At 41.1% G+C, this 15,277-nt stretch overlaps 1 protein-coding gene across 1 annotated transcript in view; it reads right to left on the reverse strand.

Annotated features, from left to right (window-relative positions):
- THBS4 (thrombospondin 4) overlaps positions 1-15,277 on the reverse strand; it is a 105,195-nt gene that overhangs the window by 62,530 nt on the left and 27,388 nt on the right. The gene's annotated exons all lie outside the window — the stretch shown is intronic.

The following is a 15,277-nucleotide window of genomic DNA, read 5'->3' on the forward strand; positions in this document are numbered from 1 at the left end:
ATTCTCTTAGAGAATTAAATTTCCCTTTTCTATACCTTATCTATATGTGTGCGTGCATGTGTGTGTGTATTAATTTGTTTTGTTTTTGTTTGAGTTTCTCTTTCTATACCTATACCTGAAGGCAAAATCTGGCACGCTAAGACCCCCACCCCTTAAGATCCAATCACCAACGCAGAACACACCCTACCCCTACTCCTTAAAAACGCACTTCCTCACCCACAAGCTGCTGCTCCCTCTCTCTGGGGGCAGCCATTTTTCTCTTTCAGATAATAAAATCTCTTGCGTGGGCCCGTGTCTCCTGAGTCATTCTGGGGTAAGGAGGGTCGCAGCGAGATACTCTTTCAATACCTATTTCTCTTTCTATACCTATACATATGTGTGTGTGTGTGTCTGTGGACAAATATCTGAGGGATTTTTGTTTGAGCCAACTGAAATTAATTTAGAAGCACAAGACACTTTATCCTTAAGTACTTCCAGAGACATCTCCTAGAATAAGGACATCCATATATATATAATTATATCATCTCACTTCAGAAAAGTAACAATAATTGCATAATATTATTTACTATATGATATTAATATTCTACTCTAATATTCTTAACTGTCTCCCAAATATGTTTCATGACTTAAGAAGAAAAACAGAAGCTGATCAAAGTGCATGCATTGCATTTGATTGTTCTGTTTCTTTAGTTTCTTTTAATTAAGTACAGTATCCTGCCTTTCAGTGTGTCTCTGACAATGACTTTTTTGAAGAATTCAGGCCAACGGTCATATAGAATGTCATACGTTCTGGATTTGACTGATTATTTCTCATGATTAGATTTGGGGTAAATAATTTTGTCAACAGGGCTTCTTAGTTGATATTGCTTCTGTGGTTTTGTAGTCTCAAATTCATAGGACTGTATGCTATGAGAAAATATCAGATAGAGAGTTTGTAGTGCATTCAGGCAATTGAAGTCAAAGAAAATTCTCTCTGGAGAACAACTTTAGCCAAGTTCTCAAAAAATTCCTACTGACAACATTCCAAAGAATATAAACCTACAATGAAAAAAGTTATAAAACATTCAGGGAAACCAGGCACCATAAATGAGAGACAACAGAAACAACAGATGACAGAATCATACTTTCACAGACTTTCAAACTATACAATAAATAGATTTAACATGCTTGAAAAAATTTAAAAGGTCTGAAAATAAGGACACGAACCAAAACAAAAATTTTCTGTGAAAACCAGTATGTTTGAAATAGAACTTCTAGAAATGGAAAACACAGTTGAAATTAAAAAGTATATGAATTCAACAGTAGATTGGACAACATTAAGAGATAATCAGTGAAGTGAAAAATAAATCTAAAGAAATATATATAAAAAATATAGAGAGAAATGAGATTAAAAAGAAATATGAGAAAAGTAAAGGAGGATGGAGAAGTCCATACATCTAATTGGAGTTCTAGAAGGAGATACTAGAGAGAATGGAATGGAGACAATATCTAAAGAGATAATGGCTCAGAATTTTTCAGAATTGTTGAGAAACATCAAACCACAGAATCCCAACAAATCCCAAACAAGGTAAATAAAAAGAAAATCACTCCTAGGCACATCATAGCACAAGTTCAGAGCACCAAGGTCAAAGGGAGGATCTTAAAAGCAGCCAAAGATAAAAAACAAATTAGCTCAAATGAATAAAAAAGGGAGTTACAGCACTGTTTTCAACAGCATTAATGGAAGTGAGAATATATGGAATATTATCTTTAATGTGCTGAGAAAAAAATAACTATCAACACCAAACTCTGCAATTAGTGGAAGACCTTTAAGAATAAAGGTAAAATAAAGACATTTGAGCCAATTAAACCTGAGTATAGATCCTCACAAAATTCTAAAGGATATGCTTCAGACTCAGAGAAAATGAACTCAAATTTGCAGTATGAAATGTGAGAAGAAATGGTGAGCAAAGACATTCATAAATAAATAAATTTAAACATTGGTCATATAAAACAATAATGATGTTTAATTTATAGAATTAAAAGGCAAGATAGAACCAAAGTACTGCACACTATAAAGTTGGGAAGGAAACAGTTTGAGATAGTCTTGTAATGTCCTTATATTTTTCAGGAGCAAGTAAATATTTATGCAAACCTCTGGAAGAATAGACTGAGGATGTATCGCGCAGAAATTAGTAGTAGGAAGAAACTGAATGAGGAAAAAAATCCCTCAAAAAATACAAAATTCTTTTGGTTTGTATGTTGCTGAACTATATTGTGCAATTGTGTAATCCACATCACTGAGTTTTCCTTGTATAAAGATATAAATAAGAAATTTCTTTCAGCTCCAAGTGTTAATAAAAAGCTTTGCTTTGGGAGGTTTCTTTATGACTAATAGGTAATTTTATATCTACTGTATTTCTATTTTTGCTTTTGCCACCAGGAAGCCCACCCCAAACACTGACGTCCACTTTAATAATTATGTAGGAACTACTATCCTACTTTGAGTTCTCCCTCCCACTTTGATTATCTAATGTTTATTTTTATTTTACCTCATCCTGATTTTCATCTTGTATTCTTGTCATCTGTCTTACATGCTCCTTGGAACAAATTAGGAAGGAATAAATACATAGTTGAGTACATCAATCAATAATAATAAAATGATTAAAGCAAATAGAAGACTGAAACCTGGAAGGTGGAGACTGTTTCATTTGCTCATTAGCCTTCTTCACTAGGGGTAGCACATGGAGTGTTGTCTGGATTAATCTACCCTGTTTGAATGAGTTCATCCAAGGTTGGAAATACAAGCATTTGTCTATGTGTGGGGTTTTTGTAGCTGCTACTGGTGCAAACCACTAAGAAGACAAACAGAATCTATTATGAAAAAGAGAAATAAAATTTATTACCTCATCTTGCCAATAATTTACTGACCAACTTTTAGAGGTGGTCATAATTCTAAATGCACAGTATACGTATATTCATTTCATCATTTATGAACACAGTTTGTCTTGCAAATAGCACCTGTAATGGAGAAGGAACCTGCCCTCCTTTGATATAATGAAGCTGATAATGGCAGTGGAATTTGTTATAAGATTTCATCTCACTTGATTCAATTTATGCTAAAAATAACATCCTTTCTCAGAGCAATCCCACTCAAAAAATCAGGGGAGACATTCAAAAGAACACAGAAAATAAAAGTGAAATGAAATAAAACAAAATGACATTTTAAGACTGCAGTGTAGGTGTTTATATGGGAGGAGGGCAATAATGGCATGACCCCAGGAATGAGGCTATGAAAGGAAAGAGCCGTTTGTCAGCTGTGCATACATAATGGGCAAACCCCAGTATGCAGCCATTTCTTAGGGAGCACAGAGACTTGACTTTAACCTGTCCTGATGAAAGATTTTAACACATGTAAGGAAAGAGTATGCCAATCAGAAAGGGAATTGGTCACACATTGAAGTTTGGAAATGGGTGGTCTGGGAAGTCAGTGAGGCAACAGCTGACCGTGGACATGTGGGTACTCTCTAGGGAAGGGTTGTCCTGGCTCCAAACACAACCCTTCTGGTCCAAGAGGCAAACAGGCCACATGGTGGAAATGGCTGCCTTAGGTAATTATAGGCTGACCCTATTAAACATTACCCCTGTTGCTTGCCAAGCAACTTTCTGTTAGTTGGCTTCCTTGCAGTTTGTCTAAGAATGTACTTGCCAGGCTGATGCTAATGCCAACCTTGTGAAAGACACCTTGCCTTTTAATGACAATACTGGCAGTCTGCTTATTATTCTTCAGCGTCCCTCACACACTGACAAGAGAAGTGTTTCTGTATCTCTCTAGGACTGAACACCCGCCCCAGTCTCTGGCATTTTCACCATGGAAAGAAATACGTCCCTTAGGAGCCAGCCTGCCAGTTTTCCCTGTGACACCTGGCCTCCCCAAGGACCTTCTCCCTGGATGTCCGCAACCAGCCTTCATTTTACTAGTGATGAGGATGATGTTCCAATAAAATACATGATTATTAGAGGTTCCTTATTAGAGGGGAAATGCACCCAAAGGCCAAGGGTGAACTCCGAAACATGGCTTTGCCTCTCCTAGTACATCTCACAGAGGGCCTGGCTGGCCCCCAGCCAATAACTGAGGCAGGCCTTAGCCCTTTATGACACAACACAGAGTACTAGCCACTATATGATCCCGGTGAGCTACTGGGGATCCAACCTTAGCCTTTAGAATGTGCCTGCTTTCCCATCTCCCCAGGGATGGATAGACCTTTACAGGAGGGCTCAGATGTGACCAGGCTCAGCAAGCCCCAGAAGGCTGCCACTTGCCTTGGTGTACCTAGTTGCCCAGGGCATTGCCTTGGGGAAGACCTTGCCAGAGACAGTCAACTCCAACTTAGCTTTCTGCTACCACCTCAGTTCTAAAGAAACTAAAACTTTCCCCACCAGCTAACTGGGCCTTTAATGCCAAAAGGAAAAAGTATGACAGGTTAACACCTTTTTCCTTGCTTCATATTCTCACCTAAATTTGGATCATGTTCTATGGATGACTACTGAATGTTAGTTATTTTAAAGGATGTAAAATTTCCATTAAAAGATTACTTTAGATTAAAATATTTACTCAGAATGGTATAGTTTCCAAGCTCTTGGGAGTTACTCATTTCAACTGAAAGGAGGTGTTAGTGAGACCTTGGCTTTATCTGAATCTGGAGTGACTAAATAAAACCATCACAGCAAGGGCCTCAGTTATCCAGTGTAACCTTCTTCCCTCCTTTCTACAAATCGATAAGCTGAGGTTCAAAGAGATGAAGTTACTTTCCCGAGGGAATCAGTGGCAGGCTAGGCTGAAAGCCGGGTGCTCCAGGCTTCTCCACTTCTTTGTTGAGATACAGTGCTGCAAACTGGAAATGAAGCTCTTCATTTGCCATTGTGGGGATCCCAGACAGTAACAGTGTACTCCATAGCTCTGCCTGTTTTCCTTACTCTGGCTCAATTCAGGAACTTTTATCCACTTCTTCATATCCCAAATTTCTGTACCTTGGGCTATAACCCACACATGTTCATAAATAAATACAAGCAGCTACTCCATGTTATCAGCCATTTTCTTTCTCTCTCCTCCCAACTCTTGGTTACCAGCCTTGGGCTCCAGCACCGCCCTTTGTCTCAATCAGCCTATGACTATTGCTGATTCCAGAAGTCCTGCTGTATCCACACAGCACCATTCTTCTGCTTCTGGACCTACTACCACATCTGTCAGGGACCATTGCCCTGCCTGCTGGGGACTGCAGCCATTGCTGGAGATCACTGTTACTTACAGCTGCTGGGAACCATAGTCACATCTACTAGGTTCTGTTGTCACATCAGCTGGGGACCACAGTCATGTCTGCTGGGCACCATTATCAATCTGGTAAAGACCACATTCACGTCTGCTGGAAACCACTGTCATATCTGCTGAGTACGACCTCTGGTGCTATGCACTCTGTGGGATTCAAAAGCTGTGCAGCATTTTGAAATCAAGTTTATTGTCTCTTTCCCAGTTGGGTGGAATATATACATGGTAGGAAGTTGTGGTGGTGCCAAAACAGCCCTGCCTTGTATCCCAAAGCCATAACAAGTTTTCAGGAAAACAGCTCTTTTCATAATTTGCTTATAATCACACCTCTGCATAGGATTTAATGATGAATTACTGGGAAGCTGGGCGAGGAGGCAGAGCTAAGAGCTGGGCGCCGAGCTGCAATCAGAATCTCTCCTCCCGAGGATTTATTGCTGGGTCAAATTGACTTTCTTCTTACCATAGGCAAAATCTCCTCCAAGGAGGTTTATTTTTGGGCAGCTATTACAGCTGTCATTAGACGCTTACTACACTCTAGGCTCTGTGCCAAGAGCTGATTTTACCCGACTGAATTCTTACAGCAGCTCTGAAAAGAGATACTATTACTATGTCCCTATTTTACAAAGGAGGAGATGGAGGCTTAGAGAGGATACATGACTTTTCCAAGGCCACACAGCTAATTCATGGCAGAGTTGAGATTTAAATCCAGGTCTGTGGGATTCTTGAGTCTGCTTTCTTACTTTTTATCCCATACTGCCTATACAAATGTGCTTTGGGCAGGACGTCACTACCACCTATCACAAGTCCCTGGCTACAGCTAAATCCCAGAGGTGGATGTAGATAGGGCTCAGAGTAGGGCCTTTCATGGAGATATCACTTTATTCTTAAAATACAGAATCCTGGCAAGACCCATCTGGAGATAACAAATTAGACCCTTCTTGAGGGGAAGAGGGCAGAAACTTCCCCCATTTTGAGGATCCCTATGGCCCTGCCTGTATGCAGCTAAGAAGTCCCCTGCATTCTGGCATGAGTGTGTGGGAGAGAATGGTGATGAGGGCAGAGGGGAGAGGAAAGAGGAATACCTCTAGGAGGCCATCAGACTTGCTAGAAGTCAGAGATTTTATGGTCCTTCACATCCTTGTTTGGTCACTATAATTCACTAGGATTTCCCTGTTCTCGCGCACTCTCTCTCTCCTTGCTCCGTATTGCATTTGTACAAGAGGAGCGGGTGGTGGGTTGGTCCCACACTATCTTATATAGAGCTACTGTTGGTAAGAGTTTTACTACCAGGCTTCTTTTGAGGTTGCTAGTCTCTTGTTCAGCCTATGGATGGTGGTTTTGATGTTACATTTCAAGCCCTGGTCCAGTCAGTGGTGGGAACTGGTCTGGCTGCTTTGTTCAGAAAGAGGGGTAGCAAGCATGCAAGCTGTTCTTAGTCTCCTTCCTGTCCACACACTATCATTGTGCTGAAAATCCAAGTACCACTAACAGAAAGTGATAAATTTGGATTAGTGCTACCTGGTTTGTGTCTGATTTGGGCCAATATAATTCTTGTTTTATTTGTAGAAACAGAATCCTATTTCAGTACATTTTATTCTCTACATTAAGTGACTTATTCTGATACGTAGCAGGTCTTAGAAAAGCATCTCATCCTAGAGGTGGTAATAGAGCTTGAAGTAGGGCCCTTCATGGAGAGACTGCTTTATTCAGTTCTCCTTGTGGCTTGGGGTCTGGGGGAGCAGACTGAAATTGTGCCCCTAGGAACCTCCTCCTGCAGATCATTCTAGATCCCCTGGCTCATTCCAGAATCTTAGTTTGATGTAGTCATGCCTACTCAAGGATGTTGCTGGGAATGCACAGCCTTGCAGTTGTTCCTGCCCCATTTTTAGCTCTTCTTTCCTCTGTGCTTTGTGAACATCTTCCTCAGTGAAATAGTTTTTGATCCAAAGTAGTTGATAAGCTGAACAAACACAAGCAATGATTTTCCTTCCCTCTTCTGATTGTTCCCTAATATCCACTCTCCCCCTTCTTCCTGTTAGTTACAGGAAGGCATACGTTCTATTAGCTATAGACTCTGTGCCCCAGCCTCTTCTGCAGCTATGGTGGCTGTTCCAGACATTCTAGATAATGAGATACAAGAGCAAAGTAGAAGGGGTTTGTGCAGCTTCCAGGTCACTTCCTGTCATGGATGCTGTGTGGCGCTGCCATCTAGCCATCTAGAGGTCATTGACTGACAGCCCTCTGGGAATTGCCTCCACTGAAAAGAGCCCTTTTGTCCGAGTCCATGCCCCCTTCCTGGAGCAGCTCACAGCCAATAACTGGTCAAAGGATATAAAGGCCCAACTTCCCCATCCCAAATGAGAAGGGCCACCTCAGCTGCAGGGCTTCCTGGACGGTCATTTGAAGCTATGCTGGGACTGTTCTGTGGCCTAACTTCTCCATCTTCCCAGTGCTGCTCCCTTCCTTTTCCCAACAGGTGTTGATCCCGGGAGTGCTTCTGAACAAACCTTGTGCACACTAATTGCCACCTCAGAATCCATTTCCTGGGACACCCCCCAAGCCTGCTGCCCCACAACATTATCTTTAAAAGAAAGTTACTTGCCCACCTCTGCCTTCCTATGGACTGGGACACAGAGAGGGTGGTGGGGAGTGAGCTTTGACCATACGGATGAGGAAAGTGCCTAGAGGGAGGAGAGGCAACAAGAGAGAAAGTACTTGTGTCACTGGATGATCTAATGTGTCAAGCTTCTCACAAACCCTGACCACTGATCACCTGCACACTTCCAGTCCATTATGTGAGAGAATGCTCAACTTTGATCTTATTTGAGCCACTCTAATTTTGGCTCTCTGTGTTTGTGCAGCCTCGCCTGTGCCCTAGGATTTGGAGAAAGTGTGACTGACTCCAGTTAGATAATTTAGGACTTGTAGACCTACAGCAAGACCTCTGGGCTTCATCTCAAGGGCAATGAGTCTTTGCTGCATCTTTAGGCATTGTGTATTCATGTTGGACAAAAGGAAGAACTGTGGACCAGAGCTGAGTTCTTTGCCCTTAGAGTAGAATTGCCTCGACCTAACTTAAAAAAAAAAAAAACATTAATAGGGATATTCATCCCCTAAATTTAGTTAGAATGACTCAATTAAAAGAAAAATTTTGCATTATTCTCAAAAAATACAAAATTACAGATTTTAAATTAATAGAGACAGAATAAGAAGTTCATGTGTTCTCTTTGGAATTTTCTTTGAACCACTGTTCTTTTCAATCTCTCTTCATTGGAAGTAGATTTGATTTTTCCCTCCAATCTGGCAATCGTGTAGAACTTGAGAGGAAAATAGGATTATGCTGAAAATTCCTTGGAGGAAGGAATGATTAATGACTCTCTCTATACGACCAAAGAACAGTAATTAGAGCCACAAAGACTTGAAAGGTTAATTCTTTAAAAACTTCCTCATAATGGAGGTGCCTGGGAACGGCGCCGGAGGACAAAGAATATCCCGCGTTTCTCCCTGCGAGACCTGGGGGCGGGTGCCTGAGAGCGGTGCCTGAGGACGGAGGAGGTCGCGCGTTTTTCCCCTTTTTTTTTTTTTCTCTTTTTGGCGAGCGCTTTTTGGAAGCCTTGAAGGGACGGGGACCCCAGTGCTAGGGAGGCACGGTGGCGGGACTGTTGAGCGGGTGCCTGGGACCGGCACCTGAGGACAAAGAATATCCCGCATTTTTCCCTGTGGGACCGGTGGGTGGGTGCCTGAGACCAGCACCTGAGGACGGAAGAAATCGCGCGTTTTTCCCCTTTTTTTTCTCTCTTTTTGCCGAGTGCTTTTTGGAAGCCTTGAAGGGACAGGGACCCCGGTGCTAGGGAGGCAGGGCGGCGGGACTGGTGAGCGGGTGCGTGGGACCAGTGCCTGAGGACAAAGAATATTGAGCGTTCCTTCCCTGCGGGACCGGTGGGTGGGTGCTTTTTGGAAGCCTTGAAAGGACAGGGACCCTGGTGCTAGGGAGACAGGGCAGCAGGACCAGTGAGCGGGTGCCTGGGACCGGCACCTGAGGACAAAAAAAAAAAAAAAAAAAATCGCTTGTTTTTCCCCTTTTTTTCCTTTTTTTTTTCTCTTTCTTTCTGTTCCCTCTCTCATTGTTGCTGCTGTTGTTTTGGTTTGGAGAGTGCTTTTTGGAAATCTTAAAGGGGCAGGACAGGTCACTTAGACCAGAAGCAGGGAATCTGGGGATCTCTGGGCACTCTAACCCCCTGGGCAGCAGGGAGCACAGAGGCCCCTTACGGAGATAAATAGTCTCCTGGCTGCTCCCCCTCCAACGGGGCTCCACCATTTTGGAGGAACAGCCCCAGCCAGGCCAAGCCCACAGCAACAGCGGAGATAAACCCCAAAGCAACTGGGCAGGAAGCAGAAGCCCTGTCTGCGCGCAGCTGCCCAGCACAAGCCACTAGAGGTCGCTATTCTCCCAGGAAAAGGCTACAAACCAACAAGAAGGGAAGCTCTTCCAGCGGTCACTTGTACCAGCTCTGCAAACTATCTCTATCACCATGAAAAGGCAAAACTACAGGCAGACAAAGATCACAGAGACAACACCTGAGAAGGAGACAGACCTAACTAGTCTTCCTGAAAAAGAATTCAAAATAAAAATCATGAACATGCTGACAGAGATGCAGAGAAAAATGCAAGAGCAATGGGATGAGATGCAGAGAAAAATGCAAGAGCAGTGGGATGAGATGCAGAGAAAAATGCAAGAGCAGTGGGATGAAGTCCGGAAGGAGATCACAGATGTAAGGAAAGAGATCACAGAAGTGAAACAATCCCTGGAAGGATTTATAAGCAGAATGGATAAGATGCAAGAGGCCATTGAAGGAATAGAAGCCAGAGAACAGGAACGTATAGAAGCTGACATAGAGAGAGATAAAAGGATCTCCAGGAATGAAACAACACTAAGAGAAATATGTGACCAATACAAAAGGAAAAACATTCGTATTATAGGGATACCAGAAGAGGAAGAAAGAGGAAAAGGGATAGAAAGTGTCTTTGAAGAAATAATTGCTGAAAACTTCCCCAAACTGGGGGAGGAAATAATCGAACAGACCATGGAATTATACAGAACCCCCAACAGAAAGGATCCAAGGAGGACAACACCAAGACACATAATAATTAAAATGGCAAGGATCAAGGACAAGGAAAGAGTTTTAAAGGCAGCTAGAGAGAAAAAGGTCACCTATAAAGGAAAACCAATCAGGCTAACATCAGACTTCTCAACAGAAACCCTACAGGCCAGAAGAGAATGGCATGATATACTTAATGCAATGAAACAGAAGGGCCTTGAACCAAGGATACTGTATCCAGCACGACTATCATTTAAATATGATGGTGGGATCAAACAATTCCCAGACAAGCAAAAGCTGAGGGAATTTGCTTCCCACAAACCACCTCTACAGGGCATCCTACAGGGACTGCTCTAGATGGGAGCACCCCTAAAAAGAGCACAGAACAAAACACACAACATATGAAGAATGGAGGAGGAGGAATAAGAAGGGAGAGAAGAAAAGACTCTCCAGACAGTGTATATAACAGCTCAATAAGCGAGCTAAGTTAGGCAGTAAGATACTAAAGAAGCTAACCTTGAACCTTTGGTAACCACGAATCTAAAGCCTGCAATGGCAATAAGTACATATCTTTCAATAGTCACCCTAAATGTAAATGGACTTAATGCACCAATCAAAAGACATAGAGTAATAGAATGGATAAAAAAGCAAGACCCATCTATATGCTGCTTACAAGAAACTCACCTTAAATCCAAAGATAAGCATAGACTAAAAGTCAAGGGATGGAAAAACATATTTCAGGCAAACAACAGTGAGAAGAAAGCAGGGGTTGCAGTACTAATATCAGACAAAATAGACTTCAAAACAAAGAAAGTAACAAGAGATAAAGAAGGCCACTACATAATGATAAAGGGCTTAGTCCAACAAGAGGATATAACCATTCTAAATATATATGCACCCAATACAGGAGCACCAGCATATGTGAAGCAAATACTAACAGAACTAAAGAGAGAAATAGACTGCAATGCATTCATTGTAGGAGACTTCAACACACCACTCACCCCAAAGGATAGATCCACCGGGCAGAAAATAAGTAAAGACACACAGGCACTGAACAACACACTAGAACAGATGGACCTAATAGACATCTATAGAACTTTACATCCATAAGCAACAGGATATACATTCTTCTCAAGTGCACATGGAACATTCTCCAGAATAGACCACATACTAGCTCACAAAAAGAGCCTCAGTAAATTCCACAATATTGAAATTCTACCAACCAATTTTTCAGACCACAAAGGTATGAAAGTAGAAATAAATTCTACAAAGAAAACAAAAAGGCTCACAAACACATGGAGGCTTAACAACATGCTACTAAATAATCAATGGATCAATGAACAAATCAAAATAGAGATCAAGGAATATATAGAAACAAATGACAACAACAACACTAAGCCCCAACTTCTGTGGGATGCAGCGAAAGCAGTCTTAAGAGGAAAGTATATAGCAATCCAGGCACACTTGAAGAAGGAAGAACAATCCCAAATGAATAGTCTAACATCACAATTATTAAAACTGGAAAAAGAAGAACAAATGAGGCCTAAAGTCAGCAGAAGGAGGGACATAATAAAGATCAGAGAAGAAATAAACAAAATTGAGAAGAATAAAACAATAGCAAAAATCAACGAAACCAAGAGCTGGTTCTTTGAGAAAATAAACAAAATAGATAAGCCTCTAGCCCAACTTATTAAGAGAAAAAGAGAGTCAACACAAATCAACATAATCAGAAATGAGAATGGAAAAATCACGACAGACTCCACAGAAATACAAAGACTTATTAAAGACTACTATGAAAACCTATATGCCAACAAGCTGGAAAACCTAGAAGAAATGGACAACTTCCTAGAAAAATACAACCTTCCAAGACTGACCAAGGAAGAAACACAAAAGTTAAACAAACCAATTACAAGCAAAGAAATTGAAACAGTAATCAAAAAACTACCCAAGAACAAAACCCCGGGGCCGGACGGATTTACCTCGGAATTTTATCAGACACACAGAGAAGACATAATACCCATTCTCCTTAAAGTGTTCCACAAAATAGAAGAAGAGGGAATACTCCCAAACTCATTCTATGAAGCCAACATCACCCTAATACCAAAACCAGGAAAAGACCCCACCAAAAAAGAAAATTACAGACCAATATCCCTGATGAATGTAGATGCAAAAATACTCAATAAAATATTAGCAAACAGAATTCAACAGTATATCAAAAGGATCATACACCATGACCAAGTGGGGTTCATCCCAGGGATGCAAGGATGGTACAACATTAGAAAATCCATCAACATCATCCACCACATCAACAAAAAGAAAGACAAAAACCACATGATCATCTCCATAGATGCTGAAAAAGCATTTGACAAAATTCAACATCCATTCATGATAAAAACTCTCAGCAAAATGGGAATAGAGGGCAAGTACCTCAACATAATAAAGGCCATATATGATAAACCCACAGCCAGCATTATACTGAACAGCGAGAAGCTGAAAGCATTTCCACTGAGATCGGGAACCAGACAGGGATGCCCACTCTCCCCACTGTTATTTAACATAGTACTGGAGGTCCTAGCCACGGCAATCAGACAAAACAAAGAAATACAAGGAATCCAGATTGGTAAAGAAGAAGTTAAACTGTCACTATTTGCAGATGATATGATACTGTACATAAAAAACCCTAAAGACTCCACTCCAAAACTACTAGAACTGATATCGGAATACAGCAAAGTTGCAGGATACAAAATCAACACACAGAAATCTGTAGCTTTCCTATACACTAACAACGAATCAATAGAAAGAGAAATCAGGAAAACAATTCCATTCACCATTGCATCAAAAAGAATAAAATACCTAGGAATAAACCTAACCAAGGAAGTGAAAGACTTATACTCTGAAAACTACAAGTCATTCTTAAGAGAAATTAAAGGGGACACTAATAAATGGAAACTCATCCCATGCTCATGGCTAGGAAGAATTAATATCGTCAAAATGGCCATCCTGCCGAAAGCAATATACAAATTTGATGCAATCCCTCTCAAATTACCAGCAACATTCTTCAATGAATTGGAACAAATAATTCAAAAATTCATATGGAAACACCAAAGACCCCGAATAGCCAAAGCAATCCTGAAAAAGAAGAATAAAGTAGGGGGGATCTCACTCCCCAACTTCAAGCTCTACTACAAAGCCATAGTAATCAAGACAATTTGGTACTGGCACAAGAACAGAGCCACAGACCAGTGGAACAGGTTAGAGACCCCAGAAATTAACCCAAACATATATGGTCAATTAATATTTGATAAAGGAGCCATGGACATACAATGGCAAAATGACAGTCTCTTCAACAGATGGTGCTGGCAAAACTGGACAGCTACATGTAGGAGAATGAAACTGGACCATTGTCTAACCCCATATACAAAGGTAAACTCAAAATGGATCAAAGACCTGAATGTAAGTCACGAAACCATTAAACTCTTGGAAAAAAACATAGGCAAAAACCTCTTAGACATAAACATGAGTGATCTCTTCTTGAACATATCTCCCCGGGCAAGGAAAACAACAGCAAAAATGAGCAAGTGGGACTACATTAAGCTGAAAAGCTTCTGTACAGCGAAAGACACCATCAATAGAACAAAAAGGAACCCTACAGTATGGGAGAATATATTTGAAAATGACAGATCTGATAAAGGCTTGACGTCCAGAATATATAAAGAGCTCACACGCCTCAACAAACAAAAAACAAATAACCCAATTAAAAAATGGGCAGAGGAACTGAACAGACAGTTCTCCAAAAAAGAAATACAGATGGCCAAGAGACACATGAAAAGATGCTCCACATCGCTAATTATCAGAGAAATGCAAATTAAAACTACAATGAGGTATCACCTCACACCAGTAAGGATAGCTGCCATCCAAAAGACAAACAACAACAAATGTTGGCGAGGCTGTGGAGAAAGGGGAACCCTCCTACACTGCTGGTGGGAATGTAAATTAGTTCAACCATTGTGGAAAGCAGTATGGAGGTGCATCAAAATGCTCAAAACAGACCTACCATTTGACCCAGGAATTCCACTCCTAGGAATTTACCCTAAGAACGCAGCAATCAAGTTTGAGAAAGACAGATGCACTCCTATGTTTATCGCAGCACTATTTACAATAGCCAAGAATTGGAAGCAACCTAAATGTCCATCTGTAGATGAATGGATAAAGAAGATGTGGTACATATACACAATGGAATACTACTCAGCCATAAGAAGTGGAAAAATCCAACCATTTGCAGCAACATGGATGGAGCTGGAGAGTATTATGCTCAGTGAAATAAGCCAAGCGGAGAAAGAGAAATACCAAATGATTTCACTCATCTGAGGAGTATAGGAACAAAGGAAAAACTGAAGGAACAAAACAGCAGCAGAATTACAGAACCCAAAAATGGACTAACAGGTACCAAAGGGAAAGGAACTGGGGAGGATGGGTGGGCAGGGAGGGATAAGGGGGGGGAAGAAGAAGGGGGGTATTAAGATTAGCATGCATGGGGGGGAGGGAGAAAGGGGAGGGTGGGCTGCACAACACAGAGAGGACAAGTAGTGACTCTACCACATTTTGCTAAGCTGATGGACAGTAACCGTAATGTGGTTGTTAGGGGGGACCTGATATAGGGGAGAGCATAGTAAACATAGTATTCTTCAGCTAAGTGTAGATTAAAAATTTAAAAAAAAAAAAAGAAAGAAAGAAAGAAAAGGGGGATTACTCCTTAACAGGATAAAACTATTGGTAAATCAAAGATCAACGCATGCTTTAAATATCCTTAATGTTGATCACTTAAAGGGTGTCAGATGATCAGCTATGGAGGTACTCTTTTCTGATAATATTC

Source organism: Manis javanica, chromosome 1, assembly GCF_040802235.1.
Source record: "Manis javanica isolate MJ-LG chromosome 1, MJ_LKY, whole genome shotgun sequence".
NCBI lineage: Eukaryota > Metazoa > Chordata > Mammalia > Pholidota > Manidae > Manis > Manis javanica.